The sequence below is a fragment of the Myodes glareolus genome, chromosome 3 (genome assembly GCF_982192425.1).
Source record: "Myodes glareolus chromosome 3, mMyoGla1.1, whole genome shotgun sequence".
NCBI lineage: Eukaryota > Metazoa > Chordata > Mammalia > Rodentia > Cricetidae > Myodes > Myodes glareolus.
Window position 1 is genome coordinate 16162602 of NC_142028.1, and position 23835 is coordinate 16186436.

Sequence of the window (23835 nt, forward strand, 5' to 3'; positions counted from 1 at the left end):
CAAGTTCTCAGCATTACTGTCTTTCGCTAGACTATTTCCTCTGGGTACTTCTAGGCATAACTGTCAGAGTTTGAGACAAATTAAGTAACATTGATGTTGTGTGTGTATGCGAATGTACGTGCCTGTGTGATAAAGATAATTAGAAAATTCAGTGTAAACAACAATTAATATTAAACTTTCTTCACCAAGTATCATTTAGCAAAACTAAACATAACACAAGTCAAGCTAGTTTTAGCAAAAATAAAATAATAATAAAAACTAACATTAACTTCAGTAATAAGAACCAAAAGGTACTGCCAGAAGAGAATGGGTAACTACCTTCCACACCCACAAGAGAGCAGACTACAGCCATTTACAGGATTTTCATAGTTCTAAGTAGAACAAAACACAGACAAAGCTGAGCTGAGCAACCGGTTCAGACTAGTCCAATCACATCTGTGCAAACCAATCAGCAATCTGCTTTGAGAAATCTATTTTGCATAAGCAAAGCTCAGTAGGAAAAAATATACATGAGAGAAGGGCGTGTTAACTGCAAACCAGTCTCCAAGGCTGTGCTAGCAGAAGGCATTGCTAACGCCCGTCATCTGGACTCGGTCTGTAAAATAAATGCTCCATTTAAGGCAGCCACACTAGTCACAGAACGTTCACACAAATGCAACTCATTTACAGAAAAACCTATTTCTATTTTACAGGAAAAAGTGTCTGCCATATCAAGAAACAACTGCATGGTGTGATGGATTAGTTTCTCCTGGCAGTACTTTTTTAATGAAAAAGAGTTAAAAATAGAATTTTTTTTAAGACTTACTTTACATATTCAGATCTAAGAACTCTGGAGAAATGCTATCAACATTTTCTATATAAATTCATATGTAAATAACCAGAGAAATACATGCTACCTAAAATATGTCTTTATGGTTTGTATTTTTATTTCAGTTTTTTGATAAATTCTTTTTAAGAAAAGACCCATGAGCCTCTTCTTTAAAGGAGAACATTTTTCCTGTGTTCCGCTCCCCTCCACCCACTTCTTTCACTTCCTCTCTAGCTGAGATCACAGCCCTGAGACAAAGGGAAGCTGCTTTATCTTAGCTTATAATCTTCTGGCTCAAAAACTCAAGAATGTAAGTGGCTGTTCTCAGCCAATCAGCAGTCAGCATTCTGATTCCTGCCCAGCAACAGAAGACAGACAATAAGGTCAGAGAAAGACAGTTTACAAAACCAGATCTGAAATACTGCTCTGTGGTTCTTTGTCTGAAATGATAATCTAGAAAATTTGAAATCATGAATCTAGAAGATTTCATGTCTTAAATCTATGATATGTATTAAATATACAGCACACATTAAACAAGCTAATAAGGTTTACATCTTTTATGCTACCTTATCTTGCTCTAGTCAATGATCATAAATGTTTTAAAACATAACTTCCTATCTGAGGAATCAGTTAAACAGGGACAACACATAAAAATATACTTTCTACACAGTGAGTTCAATTTTTCTAGGTTCTAATACATATTTTTTTAGAAGATTAGAGGTAGTTTTTGTATTTTAAAACATTTATAAATAAAACCCATCAAAATCTTAAGTCCAAATAATGAAGATGGCTTCTCGTATCACCTCACCTTCCGTCCCCACTCCACATTTCCACACCCAAACCCCACAGCACGCTGGACGGCGGCAGATGACGCGGTGCTGTGCTGGCTACTGCACAGAACTGACTCAGCTTAAGTCATACAACAAAATCACAATGTCTTACTCTCGCTGACTTAAGTGGTAAAAATATAATTATTACAAAAAGCACAATTAATGCCTTTCACAGTTGTTATAAAAAAGACCACATAAACTCTGATTTTGAAGTAATAAAATGTGGATTATAAAGTACTTCTACAGGGGTTTTTAGAAAATATTAAAAAAAACAGAAAATCTTTTTTTTCCTCAAATTCACCATCTACCAGCTTTTCCTAGTCAACAAAATGTTAACTAATCATATTTTTTTCCCTTCGTTACAGATGAACCTTGCAATTTTTCAGACATACCCAAGAGGGAGCTTGTTGCAGCCATAATTTTTAGTTTATATAATCTCCCCATAAGAGAAATAAATCAACAGCTGCTTCAGTGCTTCAGTCCAGCAAGAGAACTGAAATTCACTCTCTGATTGGCTCAAAGCCTTAGCTGCCTAAAGCCAATCAGAGAAAAATATCCCAAACCTTCCCCGGCAACAAGAGAAGCTGATGTGGGCAAGTGTTCTACTAAGAATTACAGGCACTGTGAAAGTCAAGGGAAACAATAAAATTGAAACCTATTGCACCTATAACCTCAAATGCTTTGTTTGAGTAACAGGTATCTGTACTGCTGCTTGGTTTTTCTCTGAGTGCTTTTCTCCATTTTATTTAAACTAGGGCCTACACAGTATGCACTGTCTTTTAACAGCAGTTATAAATTACTGATTTAAACCACATATGGAATCATCATGCTAATTTAGACTAACATTATTAATAAAGAATATTTAAAATTCAAATTAATATTACCTAATAAAGGATACTTAAAAATAAAATTCACACAAAAACTTAGAACATGAAGCAAAATCACATAAGTGCAGCACTCATCTCTAACAAACACTTCAACCATGCCCAGGCTGTTAAGAACATTAATACTTTCCGTTTTATAGGATTTATTTTTGTTTTTTATTTATGTGCATGTGGTTGTGCCTGTGTTTCTGCTACACGTGTGCAGGTGCTGTCAGGACCCAGGAGGACATCAGACACCCTGGAGCTTGAGTTACCGGTTCCTAGGGAACCCAACTCTGTCTCTGGAAGAGCAGCAAGTGCTCTTAAGCACTGAGCATCTCTTTAGTCCCTAAAATATGTTTTCTTCCATTGTTTTTCCTTAGATGGCTTAACAAAATCAACTCAACAGGCCTGACTACTAATGACCTAGTCCTAGACATCATCCTACTCACGACCCATTGGCCAGTAAGAGTCTGTTGGTCTTCATTCACATATCCTAAGCCTCTAAGAAGGGCAGCTCATTTCTAACCTGGATGTAATAATGGCTTCACGCCTGTAATCACAGCACTAGGCAGAGGAGGGAAGATGCTGAGAAACTGTCTCAAAAAAAAAAAAAAGGCAAATCAATCTGGGCAGGTGAGGTACTACACATCTTTAATCGCAGCACTCAGGAGACAGAGAGAGGTGAGTCTCCATAAAATTCCTGAACAGCCTGGGCTATGTAGACTTCAAAGAGAACCAGGGCTCAAATAGAGATGTCTCAAAACAAAACACCAAAACAGGGGACATCAAGGTAACTCACCAGGGAAGGTGCTTGCCACTGATCTTGATGACCTGAATTGGGCCCCTGAGCCCAATTCTCCAGTGGAAGGAGAGAACCAATTCCACAAGTTGTCCTGTGGCCTCCATTCATGTGGCAATCATGCATCAAATATAACTAAACACGTAATACAAACTAAACAAAGCCCTCATTTCTCAGTTGAGGGCACTGAATTTTGTACTGCATAGAACTTGCAGTATTTCTTGATGAAAGCAGAACCACAAGAAAATCAGTGTTAGGCAGTAAATACTAACAACCCTTCTCAAGCTGATGGCCCCATAGTCACGCCAGTCAGTCTGACAACACAATGACTCATCACTTTGACCTTTACCCAATCCACCTTAGTATAAATTAAATAAAAACTATTTTATCTTAAAAACAAGATGATGTCTTGTCATTTTGTTTAAAATCCATTATCTTTCTCTAACTTCAGCCTAATCCCCTTTATTGGGCCACACTTTTAAACATTAAAAAAAAGAAAAACCAAGAGTGCTGGAAAGATGGCTCAGTGACTAAAAACATTGGTTGTTCTTCCAAAGGATCCAGGTTCAATTCCCAGACCCACAGCAAAAATTGATTCACAATTTCTGTAGCTCAAGAGGAATCACACATCCTCTTCTGACTTCCCTGGGAAACAGGCACACATAGGGTGCACAGGCACCCTATGTATATATAGGCAAAACATGCATATATACCCAATAAATAAATTTTTTTAAGCTACAAAATACTGTTAGCTCATACTTTATTTTAGGGAGTTCAGATTTCCAGGTAAGAGTTTGCTGTGGTTTTTGCCTTTGAGAAAGGTAGTGCATGTAAGAGAGCACCAGCACTGTCTTCAACACACTCCAATAAGCCTGCTCCTTTCCCCTTACCCTACGGGGCAAGATTCCATAGCACGTTTATCACAACAGTCAATAGTGCGTTGCATTAAACACACTATAAAGGGATATAAAAGAACAAAGCATGTAGCATTAAAGACTAAGGTCTACCAGTCTTTTATTCATGTAAAATGCAATTAAACTGACTTTTACCAGAATAACCAGAAGATACAAATGAAACAAATGTTCTCTGAGCCTAATCAAAACCTTGCATGTATCTGAACCTAGCAAGTTTTGAGCTACATTTACTATTCTGCCACTATCTTAAAGGAATCATTTTTAAAATAAACATGATTCAATTCTAATACATTTACATTTTTTCATTAAGCACTTTAGCATATATCATCATATCTCTAGTATAAGGTTTTTAGTATAAGGCATATTTTATAAATCCAAAACTTTCATATTAGAAAACAACTTAAACACATCAATACTTTGATGTTCTTCTGAGGCCATTCACAAAATAATGAAATATGGAAGTCCTTAATGAACACATACTATTTGTGTTTGGGATATATAATAAATACTGACTGAAGAATAATTTGCTACATACATACAACTGACACCTATAATAAAAAGATCTGCTCTCTTAGAAAGCAAAGATGGTAATCTAGAACATTCTAGCAGCTACTAAGCTAGCCTGCTCACATATTTACACATAACTAATAAAATGTACCACTTGCACAATGTCTGAGCAGCAAAGTGAAACACTGTGAGAATCAAATCTGACAAGAGGCATTTTTTCAGCCTTAAAGAAGCTTACATGGACAGTGTGATTTCCCATTTCAAAAGTAAAATACCCCTTTAAGAGAAAGCTACACTTATTACTATATAATGATGAAAAAACCCTCTATGAAATAATGAACATACCCCAAAGGAGCCCCTTGCAGGCATCTTATCAGTTCTTTGACAGAAACAGAAACTGAAATACAATTTGCATAGTCACTGTGGTTGGCTAATGAAAGCAGGGCCATGTAGCCAATCAGGAAGTTAGAACTTGAGCAACCCTAAGAGGAGAAAATTTAAATCCACCTGGCAACAGCCTAAAAATAGAAACAATATGCAAGTATGACTCCTAGAACAGATGTGAACCTAGGAGCAAAAATTACTAACTGAAATACCTTACTTTCTTGAAGACAGAGTCTTGCATTTTACTCTCTAACATTAACCTGACATCTAATTTGCTTATTAGATCCCAGTTACAGAAAAATGAATGCTACATTAAACAAACAGATCACTGCTAGGTAACATTCCGTTGTCTGTATTATTTTACTTATAGACATGTGTGCTCTTGTGTGCATGTGTGTGCACTCACATATTTGTTTTCCCTTTTCCAGGAGAACAATGAAACAGTTGAATCACAGCTGTAATACATTCTAGGCTTTCAAAAGCAAATCTTAATATCTGAATAACACTTCATTTTCCTAGCACTTTTTGTGCAATTATTTGCGAATGGGATTTATTGATTTTTAAAAGCCCATTTGGTGTAAAACACACACACACACACACACACACACACACACACACAAACAAGTGGAGAAAAGCTGGCTTCTAAATAAGGTAAGGGTTTGCCTTATATATTTTTTTAAACATTAACTTCTAATGATAGTGTATCTTATAGACAATAGGCATCAATAATTATTTTTTCAATAAAGCTATTACTAGCATTGAGGGGAAATTTTATATTACTGTTCATGTCAAACAAAATATATTTGAACATAAATAATCTGGACAAAATTTCTATTTCTGATTTTTCAATTGGTTAGCAAGATGGCGAAGTTAAAACCTACAATGTTTAAAATTTCTTCCTTGTCCAGATGTGAGACACATTTCTTCACTCTGACCTTGAAACCTAATGGTTTTTAGTTTACATGTGCCTTTTTCTCTGTGTATTACAAATTTACTCCAGAGAATTCTCATTCCGAAAGGCGGCCCACTGCAGTCTCCTGTAACAGCTCTGAAAGAAGAATATAAAGGCGCAGCATAGAGAGAGCTCACCAAGCATGCGTGTTTGAACCCTAGGCTGGGGGTGGGAGGACAGAGAAGATAATGAAGAAAATTATAAAATAGGAAGAAAGGAAAGGTCAAAGTAGGACAAAACAAAAAGCAAAAAGAACACTTGAGTTTCACTTAAACTTAAGTTACAGCTGCTGAAATCAAAGGCGGCTAAACATCAGGTCCTGTCAGAACAGGCACTTGTCTGGTGTGTCTTTTCTTTTCTTTTCTTTTCTTTTTTTTTCTTTTTGTTTGTTTCTGATTTTGTTCTTGAGGTGATAGGAATCAAAAACAAACCATTTTAAATAGTAAAAGTCCCATAAACAGATAGATAATAAAGGTTAAACCCACCGTCTAATAATGCAATGGCTAAATTTTTGAATGGAGTTTTATCTAGCATTATAATAGCTCTTATTTTAAACAGTTTACATAAAATATAAAGTTGAATTTTTCTTACTGTATTCTTATTCGTTTGATATCCAAAATCTAACTATACTTGTATCTTAATAAAAAGGATTAAAATAAAATCTTGAACATTGTATCTACACTATTATCCTCATCACAAAAGCAAACAGTATAAATTAACCTGTGAGCTACAACTAATTAGAGGGTTTTTCCTCACCCATGATCTAATTTTGTTAATAAGGCACTACTGATGGAAAATGTCTTTGATAAACCTAGATCATTAATATGACATTAAATACAGGCCTTACTATTTCCATTTTCTTTCACTGTATTTAGAGGAGTTACATTTTTTACTTATACTTGGTCAGTTTTACTTTGAGAAAACCAAGAAAGCATGGAATCTCAAGCATTATTCAAAACAGCCGAACAGTATCAATTCGCACTTGTGAGGAACCTGCATAATCAGGGTACCTTAAACAAGCAATTGAACAACTAACAAATACCCTGGAAAGGCTCCTAGAGCTCCAAGGTCAGCAGCGATCAAATGCCACTCGTAGCTTCTCTCCTCCAAAGCCTCACTCATCCATCAGCTGAGAACCAGATGCTGTGCAGCCAGCCCCTGTGGACTGAGGTCTAAGGGCCATATAGAGCCAACACCCTAACCCACTGTCTCCTCCTCCCCAGCACAGCATCCGTCCTGGTAGATCTAGGGGAATTACTTTAACTTTACCACAACTCTTCTAGCCAAGTCTATCTGCAATACACATCTTCACTACCTACATAACATACAGCAAAATCTCTGCTGAGCACACAACAGCAGCAACAACAAATTACCTTCCCATTCTAAAATTTTCCCAAAAAAAAAGTAAGAAGAATCTAATCTATTTATTGCTGGCAAATATTCCTTAAAAGTCGAGTATTGTAGGTTGAGCTACTAGAGAAGATGGTCTTGAATTTATGGGTCTTCCTGCCTTCATCTCCCGGTAGAGACAAATGAACACAACTATAGCTGGCTCCATTAGTTATTATTGAACACTTTGTTTGTTTGGTTTGGTTTTTTGAGACAGGGTTTCTCTGTGTAGCAGCCCTGGCTGTCCTGGAACTCACTGTATAGACCAGGTTGGCCTCAAGCTCAAAAAGATCCCCCTGCCAAGTGCTGGAATTAAAGGCATATAAGCATATAAAATATAGTATAACAGGAAGTGTTATTATAAATGGATCATATAGTCCACGTGGGTGTATATGAAATACAGGTAGCAGGGAATACAATGTTAGTCTTTTTCTACATACATGACCAGGCTGTAGGAGTAGTCCTCTAGCTTGCATGTCTTTATTACAACATTTAATTCTAACTATTCAAAAACTGGGAGACTGAGAGATGGCTTAGCAGTTAAGAGCTCTTGCTACTCCTGTTCAGAGGATTCAAGTTCATTTCCCAGCACCCACATCAAGCAACTCATAGCAGTATCTGTAACTCCAGTTTCAGATGCTCCCATGGTCTGGACTAGCTTTTGACACCTTCCAGACTCACATGCACACACACACCAACAATCACAAAACGGATATTTTTCATCTTTTAAGAGACTATACTTTAGGGGGTCGAAGAGATGGCCTGGTGAATCTTGCAAGGACCTGAATTTGGTTCCCAGCACCTACGTCTCTCAGCTCACAACTGCTGTTAACTCCAGCTCCACAAGATCCAAAACCCTATTCTATGTTCCAAAAACACCCACAAGCATATACAAACACACATTTGAGTTCCCCACACACACAAATAAAAATAATAAAAAGACATGAATTTATAAAGCCTTTATTGTCTTCACGGTAAGCTTAACTTTTATAAGCTAGATTTCTAAACACTGCATTTTAAAAAATTCTTTAAACCCTTAAATTCAAAGAGTATGACTTTCTTTCCAATCCCATTTTAAACTGCACTTCTGTTCATAACCCTATTTATAATTCAGTCATAGACAAAGACTTCACAAGTAGTTGCTAAGCAACAGCAGCATGCTCAGCTTGGGCCTATTGGAAATCTGGCTGTCTGCCACATTAAAGGATTTAACAGAGCCTAGAGCCTCCAGAATTTAAAAAAGCAGACAAGAAGGAGGAGAAAAAGAAAGAGACAGGAAGGAAGAGGTAGAAAAATGAGGAGGAGAAATAGAGAAAAGGGAAAATCTCCCAACGACATACAGTAAAATCTACAACAAGCCAAAAGCACCTAGTGCCATATCCGGGTATTTCTGAAAACTTACATCCTCAGAAGGTTTTACAGTTCTTAAGTTCCTCTTCTAGGAAAAACAAAGCCACTGCAACAGCTTCGTAGCCCACTGAATACAGTCATGAGAACAATGTATGGGACTGCCATGACATCTGAAGAAAACCAACCACATCCCCTCACATTTCTTTATCTCTATATGCCTGGCTAACAACTAAAGGATAATGCCTCCACACTAAAACATTATGCTATTTTTCTATTTTAAAACTGGAATAATTTAAATTTAGGAAATGCAATAACAATCCAAAAGAATCATGAACCACAGCTGCCATTTCTTAAGACTGAGCGAGCATTGAGTATTTCAAAACTCATTCATTTACACAAATTAACACTGATAAGAATAAAACTTAGCATTGTCTAGATCACTCCTTAAGCAAACAAAGATCATTTCTATCAGAAATCTTCATACTTGAACCAGCAGGAACAGTGTGATGCTACTTACTACTGTAGACAAACATTTGCAGAATATACAGTAAGATAAACATGTCCAAAACATCAAAGGAAAGGTATCTAAAAACATTTATATGGATTTTAAAACATGTGCAATATTAGAATTATACAAGACATGACTCAATGTAGAAAATACATTGTCCTAAAAAATAAAAACTATCAAAAGAAATTCTAGTCAAAGCTTCACCTACATAATTTTTGTATCATAACAGAAATGTTAAGATTAATATCTAAAACAGAAGTGGTTTATAAAGAATCAAAAAGTTTTCCCATCAAATACAAAAGCTTATGACAAAGTAGTAATTGTTCAAAAATAACAGTGCAGTAGAATGGTCCAGAGCATAAATAATAACTAAGGACATCGCTTCTTAAATGATTAAGAATAACCAAGTTAGATATGAGTACAACACCAAACAGGTTATATGGAAAACAATGGATCATTCAATGATAGAATGAAAATTAAACAAATTCTTGAGGACCACTTAGAAAAAGGGAATAGCTACAAATGATTAAGGGGAAAGTAAACAGAAAATTCAAATAAGATTTCGATTTAACGGCTGCAAACTACTTCCGATTAGCATTAATATGCAGAAGTTATGCTATGCACTGTTGGAAGAATTAATCAGGATCATTTATGAGAACAAATAGGCATCAACCCTGATCCTCTTATCTCGTGCAGGGGGATCTGGCCTCTCTATCTCAGGATGTGCCCAACTGTTTAAACAGGCAGATGACAGAATACACAGTTACACTGTAAACTAAGAAAATAGTTTTCAAAAATAAAGGAGCATCCAAACTAACACTAGACAGTTTAGAAGAATGTAGTTGATATTTTTAAAGGTGTGATGAAACCTCTGAAAAGTTCTGTGTCAAAAAATGCCCAGTAGAGGGCTGGACAGATGGCTCAGCTGTTAAGATCACTGGCTGCTCTTCTAGAGGACCAGGGTTTAATTCCAATTGCACACATGATGGCTAACAACTTTGCAATTCCCAACACTCTCTTCTTGGCCTCTACAGGCACTGCACACACATGGTGCAGACACACATGTAGGCACACACACACACACACACACACACACACACACACATTTAATAATTAAAAAAAAAAGAGAGTACAAATGAACTTAGGTCGGAGGGATGGCTCGCCAGTTTTGAATGCACACTATTTTTTCTGAGGACCTGAGTTTGGCCAGCTCACAACTGTAATACTAGCTCCACAAAGCTTTGGTGCCTCTGGTCTCCACAGGTACCTGTACTCAGGACCTCAAAACCCACACACAGACCATAACAAGCGTAATTAGAAATAGCAAAAATAAATGTTCTTAAAAGAAAGCTAATCCTAAATCTTAGAAATTAAAAATGAGAGTCAAGTAAAATGATCTGGTTAATCAGCATCCAAAATTTATGTTCCTTCTGCAAAGGACAACTATTCAGCCTGGTAACTATGGAGGGCGTGCGCACTCAACAGTCATTTTCTAGAGGATAGAGGAGGCAGGGGAAAGTCAGGAAAGAAAAATAAAACAAACAAATAAAAACTTTTAGTGTTGAATAAATTAAGGACTACTGAATACTGAAAATCAAAACAAGCAAAATAAAATGTTGGCACTCAGCATCATAAGATTCCATGAGCCCAGTAAGCAAAGACTAAAAACTTAGAGTTTGAAGTTGCAAACTGACATTGAGCTTGTCATCAGCAATAGTGAATGCTAACAGAAACACTACGCTCAAAGTTCAAAGGGAAAGGGTTTTTGTTTGTTTTTCCTGGTTAACAGCCTAAACTAGCAATTATCAAGGATAGAAAAGTAAGGATGCTACTTATAAGCAAAGACTGAAAACATTGGAAACTTATTAAAATATTACATCAAGATTTATTACAAGTACAAAATTAAAAAAATCTAGGAACAAAATCAGATAAAAGAAACAGCAATACTCCAAACAACAAATTAGCTCATAGACAAGATGAAAAATTGCAGATTCGTCTTTGAAATAAATATTGAGAACTAAAATCAAATCCCAAAGTTCACAGCGGGGCAGGGGGCAAAAACTATGCAGAAGAGATGAAGAAATTAGCAGGACAAAACACATCCCTCAGGGGGAAAATATACACACACAGAGCTGAACTTCAAGTTATTAAAAACATTTTTTAAAAAATCATCATCATATATGTATTCCACCAAGGAGACAAATCTTATAATGAAGCAATATAGAAGTTATGAAATTTAGGGAAAAATATTACACATGCTAGCCAAATGCTGACCCAAAATAAGAGGAACATATATGAATAAATGCTATGTGTAACATATTTTAAAAGTTTCAATGTGAAAATCAAGTAATGCAGTCAAGAGATTCACTCTAATGAGGGAAGGTGCAAGCCCACTCCACATACGCCTGTCAGACACACGAAACAATGTACCTCGAATCACGCAGAGCAACAGCGCTCAGAAATTCAGGACAAAACATCCACAAGCAGAAATATACACACTTCTTCATTAATCTATAGATGCAATAAAAATAGTGAATCTTTCTATTAGCAACCTAGAATGCTAGGGAAATATATAGAATCACATACCAATAGAGCCAAAATGTAAAAGTCTCATAAATATAGCAAAAAAAAAATACGAATATACTAAATCGAAAACAAATATAGTGACCTCACATGTGGTAATAAGATTTTCATAAATTCAATAGCAAAAGCGCACACATAATAAAATTATATATTCCAGTAGAATAAGAGATTCTCTATAAATTAAAAAAAAACTTGGATTAAGAGGGCAATTTATAAAAAATAACAACAAAGCACTAACAAAATGCATCCTAAGTAATTCTAATAAACCAGTCCTTTAAAACTTGATATTCTTGGGCATTCAGAAGGCAGAGGCAGGCAGGTCTCTGAGTTCAGGCTGGCATGCTCTATAGAATGAGCTCCAGCCAGGGCTTATGCAGAGAGACCTAGTCTCTAAATGAATAAATAAGTTAGTGAATGACTCCATCTATATATCGTTAGGCTTAAAAGATTCTATGTCACTAGTTAACAAGGTCAGTTTCTTTTTTAAACAAACGATAGCCATAATTGTACTAATTCAAAAATGCTAGTGCATTTAATTGCACTAACCAAAAAACATTAATAAAGACAGAAAGATATACTGTCAACTTAATACAGCAAAAGCAGAAACCACGAGGAAAAAAAACTCAAATATGGCTGTCAAATAATGAAGAGATAAAGGAGGAAAATTTAGTAAGATTCAGAGAGAGCACTAAAATAACAGAAATGTGAAAAGAAAACCTACTTGTCTCAAATATGCAAGTAACTTAAAGATCATCAATGGAGCACCAAGAAAGACTGAATCGTCTGAATTTATTATAAACCCTGGGCTGGTAAGAATGTCTCAGTGGACAAAGGCTTTCCACATATGATGATCTGAGTTCAATTTCCCAAATGCACATAAGTGAAAGTGGAAGGAAAACACTTGACTCTCAAAAGTAGTCCTCTGACCTCCACACAAACAAATAAATAAACATAAAAAAAAAGCTGGGTGGTGGGGTGGCGCACGCCTTTAACCCTAGCACCTGGGAGGCAGAGGCAGGCAGCTTTCTATGAGTTGGAGGCCAGCCTGATACAGAAAGTTCTAGAAAAGTCAAGTTTTAAAAAAAAAAAAACTAAGTAAATAAACAAACATATAAACAACTTAGTAAACTTAAAATCTTCAACAGTACAGAATGGCTACTAAAAACAAAGTTAGACCACAGACCAAAGATAGAAAGTCACGGAGAAGGGGTACATTTTTAGGTTAGTAGGGTTGTCTGAACATCAGAGACAATCTTTTAATACCTATAAAATCAGGATGCCCATTCTAAAGAATGATCTGGAACAACATGTTGTATGAGGAAAAGTTTTGGAAAATAAACACTACATACAGCCTAGGAAATATAAGGTCGATCAGTAACTTCAGGAACACACGCCATGGGGTAGAGAGACAACAGACGCCAGCATTGGGATAATAAGGGACTAACAAGGAACTGCTCTCCAACCCCCCTGGCCACTAGAATGCCAGCGCAGAGACAAGAGGATTCCCTGCCAGGAAGTTGTTCCTGGGCAGAAAGCAATGTCCCAACTACTCCAAGGTGGCTGCTTAGTTTAATTTACTTCCAACTTCTGTGCTTCTTACAGTGAACTAAACAATTTTTAAAGCAAATACAACAAAACTTTATCCCCCAATGTTTGCTTGGTTTTGGCTTGGCTTTTTTTCATTCAGGGTCTCACTCTGCAGTCCAGGCTGGCTTGAAACTCTGAGTTCAGTAACTCTCTTCTTTTCCGATATATTTATATATATCATATATATATATATATAGTATATATATTTATATATATAGGAAATTATATAGCCTAGCCCATTAACAACCTTCCCAGTTCAACGTTTCCCTAAAATGTAGTGGCTCAAAATACATGGGAACATTTCCTAAATGTTTCAGATGTCTGTGTCCCTCACACGAATAAAATTATCTAATCTCAAAATCACTAAAAATTGTTTTCTATTATCACTGTAATCATGGTGACTGAGTTACAACATACACACAAAACATAAATTTCTGTATTAAAAAAATATCAATGAGCAAAAACCTTCAAAAGGCAACAGCTAACATTCCACACTTGTGAAACATGGCTATACTCTATCGTAGCTAGCTCTTTAAATACATAATATAGTAGTTTTGACCAGTTACCTTTCAGAAGCTAGAGAATTGCAAACCCCACCTAATAACATTCTAAAGCTGCAGGGGAAGCCTAGTGTTTATCTTCTAGGGAGGAAGACAGAGAAGAGAATGGCCCACTGTGGCTTTTTCCTCTATTTCCTTTAGCTGGCATCACTACTTTGCACTTCATCCTCCGTATACCTACTCCCAAAAATGACATCAATTTGAAATCTCGAATGTCTGGCCATGATAATCACATATATGTGCATTTCTTCACCTTTCTATCTTTATAGTAATTATAGAAAGCATCTATTATACGCGCTTGTTTTTATTTTCGTGGGAAGTAATATTTCAAGCATACAACACAAGAATAACAATGCCTGTGTTCCACTGGTCAACCTCCAAAATAAAGTGGTAGATGTACTGGAATTCCTATGTTAAATGCATGTTAAAAACTGTGATAAATTGAAATATTTGGAAAAGAAATGATTACAAATATGGAATGAAAACTTGGACCTGGCTATTTTATATAAACACCCTATTCTTTAACACATAAGTAAATCAAATGTGAATGAACATAGGCAGTCTGCTCTACAGTGCCATGTTAACGTGCACTAGGCTTTACAGTGAGCTAAGGTAAGGGAATGTCCTCTCTCTTCACACACCACCTAGTACTGGATTAACTGAGAACATGGTAACCGGCGATAATGAAAAAAGGTCTAAAACTGATGCATATGCAGTGTAAATATATTATATGCATGAGCAATATCCACATGAAGCTCACTTCATTATTTATTTCAATTCAAATGTGAAGGAATTTAAGGATGGAAATGACATCTCTTTAAAAGAACAAACCCAAATATGTCTCTCAAAAACCTCCTGAATATTAACATTAGCAATCTACCAATCCTGTTATTACTACAGTTGAAAACAACAAAACTCTCCTAAAGGCAAAGAGACCGATACGGTACCTGGGGTGCGGAGGTGGCACAGAAAAGGAACCTGAATCTCTTACCTGAGGGCAGCTTGATACTGTCAAAAGATTTCCTCTTCATTTAAGCCAGTGTAAACTGTAAAATCTAATGAGACTTCTAGGGTTAGCCCTGAGTCTAAATGTACTTGATTCATACTCATAAAAACAACCAGGACTACAGTACAATACAGTTGGCTACAGATTATATAATTTCTTTTGGTGTTTCACATCTGCTGTGCAGTCTGTGCAGCAAACAGTCCCATTAAGCAAGAGCCAAAAACTGTCAATCTATTAGTGATGCTTTCAGAACACAGGAGCTCATCTTCAAAATGACTGTTTCCAGTGAAAAAGCCTAGAATCCAAATTCTTTGTGCTGCTTTTCCATCTGTCAACTGTGGGTCTGCAGCAACTGCAGGCACTTAAGTACCTCCCACCTATTACCAAAGGCATCAGGAGACACAGTCTCTAAGAGCAGAATTTACAAGTTAAAAAGCTCACATCTGCTCTTGTACCCGTGTTCACTGTCAACTTTGGAGATGCCATTACTGTAACACTAATGCTTCAACTCTATTCTATCAGCCCAAACGCCAAATTCTCACACATTCCAAAGAGCAAATCCATGACACATATTATTTGTTGCCACTGCACACCAGACTGCAGTTCCAGCTAGCAGGCGCCAGGAAGAACAATTTACATAAAGCAGCCCTTTCTTCAAGAGCAAACTAAAGGAGAGTACTGGTGAGAAAACCCTCCCCATTCGTTCTCCAACAGGCACTGACTGGTTCTAGAAGACATCTAGCTAGCCACAAAAATAATTCAATTCCAAGGAATAAAACAAAAGCAACTTCTAACTTTTATATAATTAAAATTCAACTCCTGCCACAAGAAACAATTTAATCCCCAAAGACTTTTTTAAAATACCTTAGCTAACTTGTTTCACAGAATAATAAAATTTAGTATTTGTTAATAATTTTACAATCATTAAAACTGTAAATTATAACTACAAGCTATCTTCACTCTAATTACAACTATTTTTCAAATTTTATTAATGAGTAAGTATAAATCTTATTAAGCAAACTTGCTCTTAGAAACATTGACAAAATAAGATGCACATACTCAGGAACCATTCATTACCATGACAGTCCAATAATTCAGCATACTTACTGAAGCCACCTAACATCACTAAAGCGTGTTCTTCAAGACAAGAATGCAGTCAGTTACGAATGTCTGTGCTGCCTTCCTCTCAAATGATTGCTGATGCACCATTTCGATTAGCTAGCTCCTGTGAGCAAGCATTAAGTCACAACCAACAGATGTGGATGCTTCTGCTTAAATTGTTTTAAGTTAATTTATGATTTACTGACACAAACTCCACTTTTTATCCCCACTTACTTTTAAAAGTGCAGATTACCTAAACTATAGTCAAATCCAAAAACTAGCGCCACATTTCTTTTGTGTGTTTGGGTTTTTTGTTGTTGTTGTTGTTGTTTTGAGACAGGGTTCCTCTGTGTAACAGCCCTGGCTGTCCTGGAACCCACTCTGTAGACCACAGATCCACCTGCCTCTACTCAGCTAATAATAAAAACCAAATAAGATAAATAAATAAATAAAAATAAAAAGTACTTTAAATGCTAAGATATTCTTTCAAAATGTTATTATTTTTATATTCATTTTTATTATTTTAGATTACATGTATGTATGTATATTTACATATAGATATGTACATGTAAATGCTAGACAAAGAAAGAACCCAGAGACCTGAGGTGTCAGATCTCTGGAACTGATGCTGAAGGCAGTTGTGGGCCACCTGAAGTGCATGCTGGGAACTAAACTCCTGTCCTCTGCAGGAGCTGTAAACACTCCTAACCAATGAGCCATCTTCTAAGTCCTGTTCTGTAATTTTAATCTTATTTCTAACTTAAGTTACCCTTCCTAGAATAACGAGACCAGTAAGAACATTCAGATAACTACAGATGTTACCTGGGAGAGACAATCACTGAAAGGAAAGTTCTCAGACAACTGCACTGTCCTCTGGAGAGCTTTCCACCTTGCCCATTCCACCCCAGCAGATAAAATAACAGCAAAAACAATGCAACTTCAGAATTAACCACACACTTAATACTGGGTGGGAGTGGTGGCGGCAGGGCAGCACAAGTCTGAACACCAAAAACATAAGTACCACATTCAAGAACTGAAGAGGTTAGAAATCATCCGGGTTTCTAGTGTCTTGTCACCATTCTATTGCTATGAACAGACATCATGACCAAAGAAACTCCTATTTACTACTTATCTCTATGAGTGCTAGACTTAGTTCCATTACTTCCTTGTGCTCTTTTTCTCCTCAAACTGTACATTCTGTGTATTTCTTTGTCCAGCTTGCTCCATTTCATAATAGATCTGCATTAGGATGGCCACTAACAATCACACAACCCAGTCAATATTAAATTATCTTGAAATCCCCTCTGTAAAGGCCATTAATTCAAAACTCTTCAATTGAGCCTCAGGCAGATTTTTCAGACAAGGGCAGAAAGTAGTCACACATTCTTGGCCAAAATATCACAAGAACAGTCTGCTCCCCATCTGAAACCTCTGGAGTTGGGCATCATAATCTAGATTGCTCTCAGCAGCACTGTCTTCCATGCTCCTCCTAGCATGGTCCATTAAATCCCACTTAAAGTTCAACTGCTTTCCTAATCTAAAGTCCTATATTCCTTTAATCTTCCATATTCCTCCCACAAGGAACATGGTCAGGCCTGTAACAGCAATCAATACCAACTGGTACCCTGGGACCAACTTCTGTCTTAGTCACGGTTCTATTGCTGTGAAGAGACACAATGACAAAACCAACTCTTACAAAAGAAAGGAATTTAATGGTGGGCTTGTTTAGAGCTTCAGAGATTTAGTCTGTTAGCATCGCGGTGGGAAGCACAGTGAAAGGCATGACAGGCACAGTGCTAGAGAAGTGCCGAGAGCTACATCCTGATTCACAGGCAGAGACTAGGCTTGGCAGGGGCTTTTGAAATTTCAAAGCCCACTCACTTCAGGACACACTTCCTCCAAAGCGACACTTATTCTTTCAAATAATTCCACTCCCTCGTGGCTAAAAATTCAAATATATGAACTTATTAAAGGCCACTCTTACTCAAACTACCACATACTGTCTTTTTACTTATTTATTTATATTTATTTGAGCCCAGGCTGGCCTGAAACCCTGTATCAAAAGTTCTCACCCCTTTGGGGATGGATCAACCCTTTCACAGGGGTCCACATATCAGATATTTACAACTCATAACTAGCAAAATTACAGCTATGAAGTAGCAATAAAAATAATTTTGAGGTTGGGGTCACTGCAACTTAAGAGACTGTATTAAGGGGTCACAGCCTCAGAAAGGTTGAAAACCACTGGGCTAGATAGAGCCTCCTACTTCAGCTGGCCAAGGGCTGGAATCAGGTGTGACTGACTACAGTCTCTAATTTTTTAGGAGTCTCCTTTTCCTCTTTTCACTTGATTAAGCATCTAACTTTAAGTTTGGTCCAGCATAAAGTATGATGTAAGTAATAAGCAGTAAAATATTATTTTAGTATCAAATGAGATAATCAGTTGTAGTAAATTAATCAAAAACAGCTCAATATTCTAGCTCAATATGCTACTGGAAGAGCCTAAAATAAGGATAGTGATCTAACTCACAGCTTCTTAAGCCAATAGCAGCAGAGGACTGACATTTTATTTAGAATACACTAGCATAAAGTATTTTTGTAATGTACAATAAAAAGAATTGTTTGAGAAGTAAAAGACATAAAAATAAAATGAACTTAAATTACTTTTTATGCAACTAACAAAAATCAGTTGCATAAAACTTATCAAATTGATAAAAAACTATCTAGGCTCTCTCACAGCTTTTATGCTACGGGGAACCAAGACTTGGCCCTGTAACCAACAGGTCCTCCACGGAGCACTCACCTAGTCTACGTGCAAAGGCAGGGTTCTTGCTTGACAATTTTTAAGACAGAGTCTGGATAAGTTGTCTAAGCTGGCCTCAAGTAAACTTAGAAACCTCTTACTCTAGAGAGCTAACATGTACTTTCTGATACTTTAATCATCTCTGCTGGTCCAAGAATGGCACAAGAGATGAAATAATAATGATCAAGTGAACAGTAAGTAGCACCAGCAGAAATCCCTTCCTGACATCTGTGCAAGTGCTTCCCGCTGAGATGCGCGAACTTGCACATCCTACAGAGAAACACCACCAGTCACAATTCTTCACCAGCTGCCTCTGACTTACCTCAGAGGGGACAGACACCACCGTCAGGCAAACTCAGAACTCTGCAGACAACTCTCAGGTTAATTCCCTCCTCTTTAAATCTGTACATTTGCGGCAGTCAACTGATGCAGTTTTCCGGAGTTCGAATTATAAACTATTATGAATTAGTAACAAAAACAAAACAAACAAAAGCCCACTTTGTGAACGTTCACCTGAACTATTGAGGCTATCCAAATAGAGGTTACACTTTCTCCCCACACGTCTCTGGGCAGTGTGGGAATAGAGAAAACCAGAGGAGTCTGTCTCCTGGACAACTCAGCCACTTTTTCATTCTTTACTAGTTTCACTTTTAGCTTGAAATCTACTTCCAAAACGGAGTATTTTTCTTGGAGTTACCTATCATTTTATGAATGTCAAGAAGCTGCTAGGCATGGTGGCATATTCCTGCAATCACAGCTTTCAATAGGTTGAGGCAGGAAGAGGTTAGGCCAGCCTAGGCTACACAGTAAAATTGTCAAAAAAAAAAAAAAAAAACCACTGGACTGACATTCTGGAAACCGTGTCTTTAAATGCTCGCTGGCCACAATGGTAATTCACCAGTCCATGCACCAAAGAAACTCTCACAGCTGACATGGCGCAATAACAAATAGAAAGAGGAAGTTCTTAAGCTAATTTATATTGGCTTCCAATATTATCTATGCAAGAGAAGTATTTTATCAGAAAATATCTTCAACTAAGAAAACTTCCTATTAAAAAATTCATTAAGTGTTAAAATTGTGTTCAATTTTGTTAGAAATCTTTGACAAAATGTTACTTTACTTACTACAGCAATTTAATTTTTTCTTATTATATACCCTCTCAGGATTGGCTAAAGCCAATGGTTTCTCTAACAATGACGCTATTAATGGAAACAAACCTCGGGGTCCTTTAGACATTTCCAGTTGAGCACTTACTTCAATCCTAGGCTGACACAGTGCCTCTATTAGGCCCCACAGTACTCTAACATAGGGGAGAAAGTAGAACAGAGATTGTAGAGATGGCTCAGCAGTTAAGAGTACTGACTGCTCTTCCAGAGGACCCAGGTTCAATTCCCAGCACACACATGGCAGCTAACAACCATCTTTAACTCCAGGTCCAGGGGGAAACAATGTTTTCTTCTGGCATTTGTGGGCACTGCACACATATGATGTATAGATATACATGCAGGCAAAACACCCATATATATAAAATAAAAATAAACCGCAAAAAAATTAATTAGAAAAAAATGCTAACAAAGGTACCGCATCTCGTAAAGAATACACTTACTTCACACATGTTAGGTCTCCCTAGGTTAAGTACACTAGACTGGATTTTATTTGTTTATTTTCTTCTGGTTTAGAAACTGTATTTTAGATATTAAGGCTGTCAACACTCCCACTAATTGAGTACAAAGGGGATTATAAGTGAACTGGCTTGCCAGGAGCCTAACAATGAAGAGGATGAACCGAACTATCTTGAGACTTACCTACTCAGAGGACATTACCAAAAGGAAACAGGAATACCATTGCCCCAGCTAAGATCTAAGAGGCAAGACGTGGGTTTTTGATAAAGTTTATGTTAGATGTTAACAAAAAAAAAAAAAACTAACTGGGCAGTAATTAAAGGCTAAAAATCAGTCTAGCAACTGTCAGTCTGTGGCACTGAACGAGAACTGAGCCCCCCACCTCCTCTGTGCCAGAAGCACAGGAAGCACTTGGCGCTGAATTCGAGTCAGTTCTTGGAGAAGCTGTTTTTCTTAGGATACATCTGCAAGACTCAGCCAGACTACAACTGCAGCATTTGCCCTACACTTCCAATTCTGTGACAACAACACTCGAGTCAGGTGTTACTTAGGAATGTATTGCAGCACGAATTATATGAGAAATTCCCCATCCTTTCCCAAAATACTCTGATCTAGTCACACATGATGAGTATATGACATCTGAGAAGTGATAAACTGAAGAGACAGAATGAATAGTTAGTATCAGAAAACGGAAGCCAAAGAGGGATTTATATGTAAGTGTGGAATCTTGAGTCAATGAAACTTCCCACACTCCCAACATTTTCTTAGGAGACTTACATTCTCTTTAAATAGGTTATGAAAGGGAATAAACAATAGAGAGGGGGAAAGAGAATGGACAACAAATGGTCTCAAGAATTCAGTTCCCAGTCAGGTGGTGGTGGTGCACACCTTTAATTCCAGTACTTGGGAGGCAGAGGCAGGTGGATCTCTGTGAGCTTGAGGCCAGCCTGGTCTACAGAGCGAGAACAGTTCCAGAACAGTCAGGGCTACACACAGAGAGCCAGGACTACACAGAGAAATCCTGTCTTGAAAAAACAAAAATAGAATTCAGTTCCCAGAATTTATATGATGTCCATATATATTCAGCATAATGTCTAACCTGAAATTTACAGAAAATTTGAAAACTGCCCCCAACCCAAAATAATCCAAGGTCTAGTTTAAGTTTATAAGCTATAAAAATGAAAAACGGCAATGAAAATGTTAGCACTAATAGTCTAACAGGAGTTTAGAATTTCCCCATGCGTAACTGATAAGTATGAGAGGAAAATCTACACTCAGCAACAATAGGCAAAAAACGTGAATGCCAACATAAACTGCTCAATAATTTCAACCTAGTCAGTTTCCCTCCACACTAAATACCAAGTGGCTATCTTATGTAATTTTTTCAAACCTACATATTTCAATACAATTATCTCCTCTCTCTCCATCCTTCCACCAAGACACTGAAGTGCTCAGCTAGGAAAAGGGAGTGCAGCAGAAGTCACTTCCCGGCCCTGCTGCTGAGCATGACTTTACAGGACAGCAGACTCCCACATGCACCAGCTCTCCCTGTTTCTGTTTTTGGGGCAAGGAACATGACTGGATGATTTATATAAATTATCATTCAAATTATGATGAGTCATCGTTTTACTTGAGATTAAATTACACGCAAAAAACCTCCTACCTATTTTATTTAAAAATGTATATAACCAAGAGGAGGTATAAATTTATGTTTGTGACAGGGCAGAAATTTTCAACTATTAAGCATCAGATCTAATGTTCTAATCTAAACCTTTAAGAAAACTGAAAAAGAAAAAAGGAGATGCTTTCAAGAATAAATTCAAACAGAACCCATAGTGCTTTAGAGGCTGAGTTTACAAGCATGTGAACCAGATCTGGACACTCAACTTCTAAAGGTCATGTGACCTCATTTCAAAGTTGTATTATAAATAGCTTATTTATCAAATACAATTATAAGTAAATTTTATAAATCTATACTATAAAATAAAACTTCATGGATAGCACTAATGTGTCAGGGCCTTCCCTAAAAATTTAGTTTAGCAAAAATTTAATTTGTTCTTTCAAAAGAGCCAGACATAGTGATATCTGCCCACAATTCTGAAAGACTAAAGCAGGATTGCAAGTTTATGGCCAACCCAATATACACAACAAATGTTCAAAGGTCAGCTTATACCACACGAGACCCTATTTTTTTAGAAAAGTAAAAGAGGGATCAAAACTTTACAAAAATAGAAAATAAGTTTCTCTATTCATAATATTCACAGTAATTGTTCTCTGTTATATTAGTCAGGAATATATTTAAATATTCTACTGACACAGCTACAGGAGTGCATACTATTATCACTCAGAAAATAACTTAGCAACTACTACAACTTAAACACAGCTTAAAACATAACTGTTCTTCTCCCCGAATTATGTGACTAAATTCCATCTACTCTTTGGGGAATACATGGCAGAATGGATGCAGACATACATAGATGAGCCTAAGGCAAGCCTCAGCTACTCACAAGTCAGAGGCAGCACTGGACCACACTGAGACGTTGTCCTAACTAGCTAGGTAACCTTGGTAATGTATATTACAGTACTTCAGCAAACATTTGTTTTATAATGCTAAAAAACATTCCTTAAATTTGCTTTTGAGTGTTAACAGTTTTAAATATGTAACAATGTCAATTAGTTAATTAAAACAGTATTTATTCCAGCTCTCTAGTCAGAAAACTATCAGATTTAAAAAAAAAAAAAGGTATGGGGTCTACATGTAAAATTATTTTTGAAATTTAAAATCTGAATTAAAATGTCAATTCAAACAAAAAATAAGGAAAAAGTGAGTCACTATAAGTATGCATATTAATTATAAAATAAAAAAGGCAGCATGTGAGAAAACACTAAAGCATAAAATAAAAAAATGAAGAAACCATATTTTCTACAATTTATAGAGAAAAGTAGCATTCGTTTTACAAAGTTACCAAACAATAACGCATTTTAAAAAGCAAAAAAGCATATTTTTTCCAAACAAGACTAATTTATGGTTTCTTAAAAAAATATTCAATATATTGTTTGAACTTCTAAAAATATCTAATGAATTATCTGTCTACTACACAAGGAACATTTAGTTACTCGTGTGTTAGAAAAGCACGACTGTGGTGATCAAAGTTCTGGCAATGACAACAAAATGGTGAGAAATCACAGGAATGTAACCTTTGACCTCACCATCCTAACGTATTGTTTCCCTAATACAAGCTTACAGCTCTTAGAGAACATTCCAA

At 36.6% G+C, this 23835-nt stretch overlaps 1 protein-coding gene across 5 annotated transcripts in view; it reads right to left on the reverse strand.

Moving 5' to 3' along the window:
- The window catches only part of Atf7ip (activating transcription factor 7 interacting protein), a 104765-nt gene that overhangs the window by 49783 nt on the left and 31147 nt on the right, over positions 1–23835 (reverse strand). The window contains exon 1 of one of the 5 annotated variants that reach the window (XM_085687260.2): positions 5070–5100. The exons of the other annotated variants lie outside the window; for them this stretch is intronic. The gene's annotated coding sequence lies outside the window, so the exon portion shown is untranslated. Of the gene's footprint in view, positions 1–5069; positions 5101–23835 lie in introns of those variants that run through there. 5 annotated transcript variants of the gene reach the window in all.